Source organism: Equus caballus, chromosome 17, assembly GCF_041296265.1.
Source record: "Equus caballus isolate H_3958 breed thoroughbred chromosome 17, TB-T2T, whole genome shotgun sequence".
NCBI classification, from domain to species: domain Eukaryota; kingdom Metazoa; phylum Chordata; class Mammalia; order Perissodactyla; family Equidae; genus Equus; species Equus caballus.
In genome coordinates this window covers 13,842,565-13,851,507 of record NC_091700.1, presented here as the reverse complement: position 1 = coordinate 13,851,507, position 8,943 = coordinate 13,842,565, and the positions used below count along the sequence as shown (strand labels likewise).

At 38.0% G+C, this 8,943-nt stretch overlaps 1 pseudogene; it reads right to left on the bottom strand.

Moving 5' to 3' along the window:
* Positions 1-4,773: 4,773 nt before the first annotated feature.
* LOC138918588 (olfactory receptor 5D13-like) lies at positions 4,774-6,464 on the bottom strand (annotated as a pseudogene).
* Between the last annotated feature and the right edge of the window lie 2,479 nt (positions 6,465-8,943).

The window sequence follows — 8,943 nt, the reverse complement described above, 5'->3', positions numbered from 1 at the left end:
AGATGATCGTGTGGATTTTATTCCTCGATTTTTGATGTGGTGTACCACAATGATTGATTTACAGATTTTGAACCATGTCTGTGCCCCTCATATACATCCCACTTGATCAAGATGCATTATTCTTTTGGTGTATTGATGAATTCAGGTTGCCAAAGTTTTGTTGAGGATTTTTGCATTTATGTTCATCAGCAATATTAGCCTGTAGTTTTATTTTTTTGTGCTGTCCTTGTCAGGCTTTGGTATCAGAGTGATGTTGGCCTTGTAGAATGTGTTAGGAAGTGTTCCATCTTCCCTAAGCTTTTGGAATAGCTGAGGTAGAATAGGTATTAAATATTCTCTAAAAGTTTGCTAGACTTTCCCAGGGAAGTCATCTGGTCCTGGGTTTTTATTCTTTGGGATGCTTTTGATTACAGTTTTCATCTCTTTCATTGTTATTGGTCTATTCAGATTATCTGTTTCTTCTTGATTCATCTTTGGGAGGTTGTAAGAGTTTATCCATTTCTTCTATTATCCGTTTTGTTAGCATATAGTTTTTCTTAATATTCTCTTGTATTCCATTGTTTTTCTGTGGTGTCCATTGTTATTTCTCCTCTTTCATTTCTAATTTTGTTTATCTGAGCTTTCTGTCTTCTTTTCTTTGGAAGTATGGCTAGGGGTTTGCCAATTTCATTTATCTTCTTAAAGATAATTAAGAATCTTAAACAAAGCTCTTTGTTTCATTGATTCTTTCTACTGCCTTTTTCGTTTCAATGGCACTGAATTCTGCTCTGATTTTAATTACTTCTCTCCTTCTGCGGACTTTGGGCTTTGTTCTTCTTTTTCTAATTCAGTTAGGTATAATTTCAAATTACTTATTTTGGATATTTCTTCTTTGTTAAGGGGTGCCTGTATTGCGATGAATTTCTGTCTTAATACAGCTTTTGCTGTATCCCATATGAGTTGGTATGGTATGTTATTTTCATTTCTCTCCAGATATTTTTTGATGTCTACTTTAATTCCTTCAATAATTCATTGCTTGTTCAATAGCATGTTGTTTAGTCTCCACCTCTTTTTCCCTTCCTCAGCTTTTTTCCTGTAATTAATTTCTAGCTTTACAGCATTATTATCTGAAAAGATGCTTGTTATTATGTCAATTTTCTTAAAATTGTTGAGGCTTGCCTAGCTTCTGAACATATGGTCTATCTTTGAGAATGATCCATGACACTTGTGAAGAATATGTATTCTGCTGTTATTGGATAGAGTATCATATATATGACTATTAAGTCCAAATAGTTTAGCTTTTCATTTAATTCCACTGTTCCCTTGTTGATTTTCTGTCTGGATGATCTATCCATTGATGCGAGTGGAGTGTTGAGTTCTGCTACTTTTATTGTGTTATTATTAATATCTTCTCTTAGGTTTTTTAATAGTTGCTTTATGAACTTTGGTGCTCCTGTGTTGGGTTTATGGATATTTATAAGTGCTATTTGTTCTTGATGCAGTGTCCCTTTGATCATTATATATTGCCCCTCTTTATCTCTCTTTGACAATCTTATCTTGAATTCTACTTTGTCTGATAGTACTGTGATACCTGTTTTCTTTTGTTTGCCATTAGCTTGGAGCATCATCTTTCACTCCTTCACTCTGAGCCTGTGTTTGTCACTGGAGCTGAGACATGTTTTACGGAGGCAGCATATTTTTGGATCTTGTTCTTTAATCCATCTTGCCACTCTGTGTCTTTTTATTGGGGAATTCAGTCCATTTTATGTTTAGGGTTATTATCAATGCACATGGGATTAATCTTTAATTTTTTCACTCATTTTCTGGTTCTACTCTATTTCCTTTGTTTCTTGTCCTGTGTATTTTGCTTTACCACTGAATTATGTAGTTTTTAATGATGTTTCTTTGTTTTCTCCTTATATATTATTTTGTCTCCTTCTGCTATTTTTCTTTAGTGGGTACCATGAGGTTTGTTTTCAGATTCTCATGTATAACATAGTCCATTTTTTGATGGCCTCTTATTTCCTTAGTCTAAACCGATTCAGTCTCTTTCCTCCTCCCCACCTAAGTTGTTTTTCTCACATCTTATTCCACCTTGTATTGTGAGTTTGTGGTTAAAATGAGAAGATTATCTTTGTTTTTGGTGTTTTCCTTCCCTTTATATTTAAAGCTATACATGAATATTTGCTATCCTATTCTGATTCTGTCTACCTATTATCTCCTTACTCCGTGATTTGTAACCACTCTCTCCCTTTTTTTTTCAGGTAGTGAAGCCTTGTTGAAGATTTCTTGTGGAGGCGGGGAGTCTTGTGGCTATGGAGTCCTTTAGGTTGTGTTTGTATGGGAAAGTTTTTGTTTCTCCATCATATCTGAAGGATATTTTTGCTGGATAGACTACTCTTGGCTGAAAATTTTTGTCTTTCAAATATCTGAATATGCCATTCCATTCTTTCCCAGCTTGTAAGGTTTCTGCAGGAAAATACATTGAAAGCCTGATAGGGATTCCTTTGTAGGTTATTTTCTTCTGCCTTGCTGCCCTTAGTATTCTTTCTTTGTCATTCATTTTTTGGCAGTTTTACTACTATATGCCTTGCACTAGGTCTTTTTACATTGACATATGTGTAGATCTGGAAGCCTCTTCCACACAGATTTCTACCTCCTTTCACAGATTTGGGAAGTTCTCTGGTATTATTTTTTTGAACAGGCTTCTGCTCCCTTCTCCTTCTCTTCACCTTCTTGAATATCTATTATTCTTATGTTGTATTTCCTAATTGAGTTGGGTATTTCTCAGAGACTTTCTTCATTTCTTCTTAGTCTTAATTCTCTCTCAACCTCTGTCTGGAGCATTTCAACACGGCCATCTTCGATTATGGCGATATACTCCTCTATGATGTCCACTTGAGCATTAAGGGAATCTGTATTTTGTTTTATTGCTTCCATTGTGTCTTTCACCTATAATATTTCTGATTGGTTCTTCTTTATAGTTTCCATCTCTTTTGTGATGTAGTTCCTGAGCTTGTTGAGTTGTTTCTGTATGTTCTCCTTTACCTTGTTGAGTTTTTGATGATAGCTATTTTGAATTCATTGTCATTTAGATTACATATTTCTGTGTCCTCAGGAATGAATTCTGGTTACTTGTCATTTTCTCTCTAGTCTAGTGATTTGATATAGTATTTAATATTGCTAGAGGAGCTGGATTGGATCTTATGCATCTTGACATTATTTGGTTGTGGTTACTACCTGTCACCACTGGGTGGATGTCAAGAACCACATATTCTGAGTCCTCTGCCTTCAACCGACATCCCAGGCAGTGGAGCAGGCACAGGGTGAGTAGGGGGAGGAGTGCTTTCTCCTGTGTGCTCTCTGGTCTTTCTTGCTCTTGCTATCTGCTCTCCTGGGGTGTTTGTTTGATGAGGTCACCTCTTGCAAAAGGTCTTGCCTCAGTAAAGGTCTTCTTTGTAGGCTGCCAGGCCTTTGGGGCTACATAATGTTCCCACAAATGAGCGTCCCTGCTCCTGTTCGTTCCTTCTCGGAGCCTCCTGCCATTGTGGATCACAGTCTATTGGGTGAGGGAGCTAAGTTTTCTCTTATCCCGGTCCAGCTCTTCCGAGGGGGCTCCAGCCTCTCCACCCTCTATTGTATGGCTGTGTGGGTCTCTCCAACGTTTTTATGTTGTGTTAAGATGTCCTCTGTTGGAGTATGAATGTCCTTTTTCATTGTATGTTGTACGGGAGAGAATCCTGGGCAAGTTCACTCTGCCATGACGCTAACATCACTCCTGAGGTTTTAATTTTTATGTTTAGATATATGACCCATTTCATTCAATTCAAGGTAATAGATGTGTATGGTGTGAAATAAAACTTAAGGCTTATTTATTCATTTGTGTATTCAGTTATCTTACCTTTATTTGTTGAAAATCATCCTTTCTCCATTGAATTATAATGAATTTGAATGTTCAAATTCAAATGAGAAGATATCCTTGAGTTCACTTCAGGTCTTTTTTACTGTCCCACTGTCTTTATTACACAATTTTTGTTGAATAGACTAGGATATGATTTTAGAGAAAGTAGAACAATACTTTGTTCAATCTTGTTTGCTAGTCAGTTGGCTATAATTTTCATAAATAAAAGTCAAGTTCTGCCATTCAATACAATAAAGAGCAGAAGATTGGTTGCTGTACAAGATATAGTAAGCTTAAGCATTTGTTACATCCAGTTCTGGATTATGAGCTGCCTAATTACTATTCTAAGGAATTGTTCTTGATCTGCATGTATTTGTTGAACTGAGAACTAGTTTTACTTTGGAAAACACACATACGAAATTACACTATATGATAAAGTATTTAAAAATAATTTACAAATATTGCAAAATATGGGGCCAGCCCAGTGGTGCAGCTGTTAAGTTTGCACGTTCTGCTTCAGTGGTCTGGGGTTTGTGGGTTTAGATCCCAGGTGTGAACTATGCACCACTTGTCAAGCCTTGCTGTGGCAGGTGTCACACATGTAAAATAGAGGAAGATGGGCTTGGATCTTATCTCACTGCCAGTATTTCTCAGAAAAAAACAGGATTGGTGGAAGAGGTTAGCTCAGTGCTACTTTTCCTCACAAAACAATTGCAAAATATGGTCCAAGAATTTTATTTTCTAAAATTTTGGTTTACATGTGTTGCTTAGAGAAATTTCAAAAGATTTAATATATGCAAAAATCCATAATCATAAGATGTTATACTGCCATAAATATATTAACTAATATCCTATTGATTAAACAGATGGAATCATCAACTGCACTATAAGAGTTAAACAATCTGAGCATAGCAAATCATTTTTTTAGAAAGAAAAATTGAATCTAACAATATTATATTGTTTTGACAAAGCAATTTTGGGACAACTAATTTTCTGAATGTGTCTTTCACATCTTTTTCCCTAATGCTGTTGCTCAAAGGATTCAGCATGGGAATCACCACTGTGTAAAACACAGATGCCACTTTAACTGTGAGCCAAGAAGTTTCAAGCCTAGGGATACAACTTAGGGAAATGTTGGTTCCATGGAAGATGGTGATGGCTGTCAGTGAGAGGCACAAGAGGAGAAGGTTTTATGGCCCCCACTCTCAGAAGGTATTGTAGCTGCCCCTGATGCAGGAAGGGTTAATAATCACTGGAAAAGGCTTGCCAACAAACTGTGACCCAGAGGTGAGAATTCCAGTCAGCCAATGATGGGTAAGACCTCCAGGGGGAGGCAACCTAAGCCAGGTGTGGTCACCTGGGGGCATGGATGGAGACACGATATCAATATCGGGAGCATAAGGGGCTGTTGCCTAGGAGGCCTTGCCTGCTCCAAGATAAAAATATACGAGCACAGGGGGCTGGCCCTGTGGTGAGGTGGTTAAGTTTGTGTGCCCCACTGCAGGCAGCCCAGTGTTTCATTGGTTCGAATCCTGGGCTCGGACATGGCACTGCTCATCAAACCATGCTGAGGCAGCATCCCCCATGCCACAACTAGAAGGATCCACAACGAAGAATATACAACTATGTACTGGGGGGCTTTGGGGAGAAAAATGAAAAAAATAAAATATTTAAAAAAAATATATGAGCACAGCAAAAACATGATAATATCAAAACAGAGGCCGAGGGTGGGCCCCTTGAGAAGTCACTAAGAATTGTTTGCATTCGCTAATTGCTTCATCCAGAATACCTGTGTATGTGTAACAGATGTAAGCTATGTATATATTGAAACGCTGGTTACAAGAAACTCAGAGTGGCCATCAGCCCTCTCTGCATCTATCCTGATGTGTACATTGGATTGCGACGCCAACAGGTATCCTCACAACAGTAATAAAAATGACTGTATAAGACATCAGAGTAATTGTCAGGCTGCTCACCTCATTGAATAGGGCAATGATAAACCACAGCATTTGGCTGATGTAAGTTTCCAAGCAGGAGACAGAAATAATTATGCTATTTCTATAGTGTATGCTAGAGTTCAATGCTAGAAGAAAATATATGACTGTCAGGGAACACACTACACACCATGAGTAAGACCCAGCCACCAGCAGAGCACATGCTTCTGGGACATAGCAGTGGTGTAGAGCAAAGGATGACAAACTGCCACAGAATGGTCATAGGGCATCACTGCTAACTTGAAAGTTTCTATTACTCTAAATATACAAGCAAAAAAAAAAAAAAACTGTAGACTGCAACTAGAGAAAGAGATGGTTCTATCTTCCGCAATCAAGTTCTCTAACAATTTATGTGTTACTATGGTGGAATAAAAGAAGTCTACAAAGGACAAGTGACTGAGGAAAAAGTACATGATTGTGTAGATTTGGGGGTTGATCTTGATGATTATTTTCAAGCCCAAATCCCTCCTTGCAGTAATTGTGTAGATAGACAAGAAAACCAGGAAAAGTGAAACCTGGAGTTCTGGGTATTCTGGAAAACCCAGGGGAATAAAAGTGGGTATGATTCTTTGAATTCCTTCAGATAACATCATGATTCTTGTTAAATAAAAAACTAAAGGTTATTCCTGAAAAGTAAAACTGAATGGAAGGTCGAAATAGAGAGAGGAAAGTGGCTTCATATGTCTCTGTGTAGTTGCTATATAGAACAGTGATTCTCAAAGTGTGGCCCCCAAACCAGCAGCAGCAGGACCTCCTGAGAATTTGTTAGGGATGCAAATTCTCTATCCACATCACCAACTTCTGAACGAAACACTCAGAGGGGACCCACAATTTGTGATTTGATCAGTCCTCCAGGCGATTGTGATGCCTTCTAAATTATGAGAACTAGTGGTATGGAAAGTACATAGTAGTCATGGTATTGTTTAAAATTCAGCCCTTGTTAGTATAATTAATAGAGCACTGAAATATAAATTTAGAGCAGAAATGAAATTGTAGAAATACAGAAGCAAGAGAGGCAGAACAGAAGCACAGAGTACTCTGTTTACGGTTCTAAGATTATGCTAAGGAGCCAGGGGATCAACTGGCATTGCCAATAGTGCCAAATAATCTTAGTATTATTTTTATATTTTTGACATTTTATAGACAAAATACAGAATTAATTACTCACAGAATTTATGAGTTTAAATAAATCTTAAAATGTAACTGGTTTGTTCCTTACCGCTAATGCTTAAGAATTCATTACAGAATTTTATACATGAAAAGAGCATGGGTACTCCTTCAAAACCTCCATTAATGGCACATTTCCTCTTGGGGTAATTTTGTGGATCTTTTATTGACATTTTGATTAGCATTTATTATTTTATTAATTAAAGTTAATTAATTAACTTTCAATTAACTATTTGTTAATGTCTCTATTGGAGGAATTGAGAGGTTGCTGTGTAGTGGCTTTTCATTGTCTGGCTTGTGGCAGTGTCTCATTGACTGATCTTCTTTCCAGTCAAGAAGAGGAAGTCTTTCTTCATCCTGTTGGGCTCCACTATCATTGTCAAATGTGAGAGTTCCCCCTTTTAGTCTCCCTATTCCACTTTAATTAAGATTCTGTTTATTAATTTTCATATTTCCCCTTTTCATCAAGATTTTTCCCTGAAAGCATCACTGATCAAGAGTCATGTTTTTCCAGTTTCATCAACCATTTCTCCCTAGATGCCAGGAAGGAACTTTCCTGGGTGTCATGTTCCACTCTGGAGGGAAAGTGCACAGATTGGAAATTATTGTGGCCATATTTGACTAAGAAAAAGGTGGTAGAAAGGAGAATTTTCACATATTTATTCCTAAATTCCATGTTATCGAGATCATAGGCATTGGAAATCATCTGAAGCATTATGTCATCATCAAAGGTTTGGCAGATGAACTTCCAAAGGCTCAGTCTGGACTTCTTGGGAGAGATGTCTCATAAGATGTCCTCTGCTTCAATTTCAGAAATCTTTACATTCAGGTCACCGGATGCACCAGTGCAGGTCCAGTTAGCATTTGGTGTTTCTGTTGTAAGTGTGTCACATGAATCCAAGAGTCGATTCCCTGGAGTTTGGCAGCACAAGTGTCGGTTAACAGCATCTTTTCAATGAGAGGCCTTTCCAGTGAGGTTTAAGATACTCCTTACAGAAGTGTCTTTTCCAATAGGCAGATTCTCCTGTTTATATGGCATAATGCTTGAAGTCTCTGTCTCCCTGGAGCACACTGTCAGAAGATTGCTCTACCGAAACATGATTATTTTTTTTTCAGGAAGATTAGCCCTGAGCTAATGTCTGCTGCCAATCCTCCACTTCCTGCTGAGGAAGCCTGGCCCTGAGCTAACATCCATGTCAATCTTCCTCTACTTTATATGTGGGACACCTGCCACAGCATGCCTTGACAAGCAGTACCATGTCTGCACTAAGGATCCAAACTGGCAAACCCTGGGCCACGAAGGAGGAACGTGAGAACTTAACCACTGTGAGACCAGGCCAGCCCAAAAAACATGCTTATTTTTAATAGAAGCTATTAAGTCTTTGTAATATTGGAGTATATCTCCTTTTATTACATGTGGGTCAAGAGAGACAGGAGCCAAGTTCATTGGGTGTCCAGTGACTATCTCAAAGGATGAGACTTTATGAGTTCCAAAGGGGGTGGATCTGAGATTTTGGAGGACCAACGTCAATGCTTTTCATCAAGGTATTGGGAGAATCTCTAGAGATGTTGCCAATTGGGTCTTAATAAAGCCATCAGTGCATTCAATTAGACCAGAATGTTGAGGATGTAGAGCACAGTATTATAAAACTACCCAAATAGTGCAGACTTTTTGAAGTGCCTGACCAGTAAAATCCTTGATCACTATAAAGTTTAAGAGGTGTTCCCCAGGTAGAGATAACCCTTCCCAAAAGGACTTATGTGACCGTAGATGCAGTAGCGTGTCTGAAAGGGAAGGTTTTTGTCCGGAACAAACCATGAATAAAAGATATTGATATCCATGATGTGGGAGAAGTTGTATGAAATCCAGTTGTCAAACCTTGAATGACTGATTACTCATGT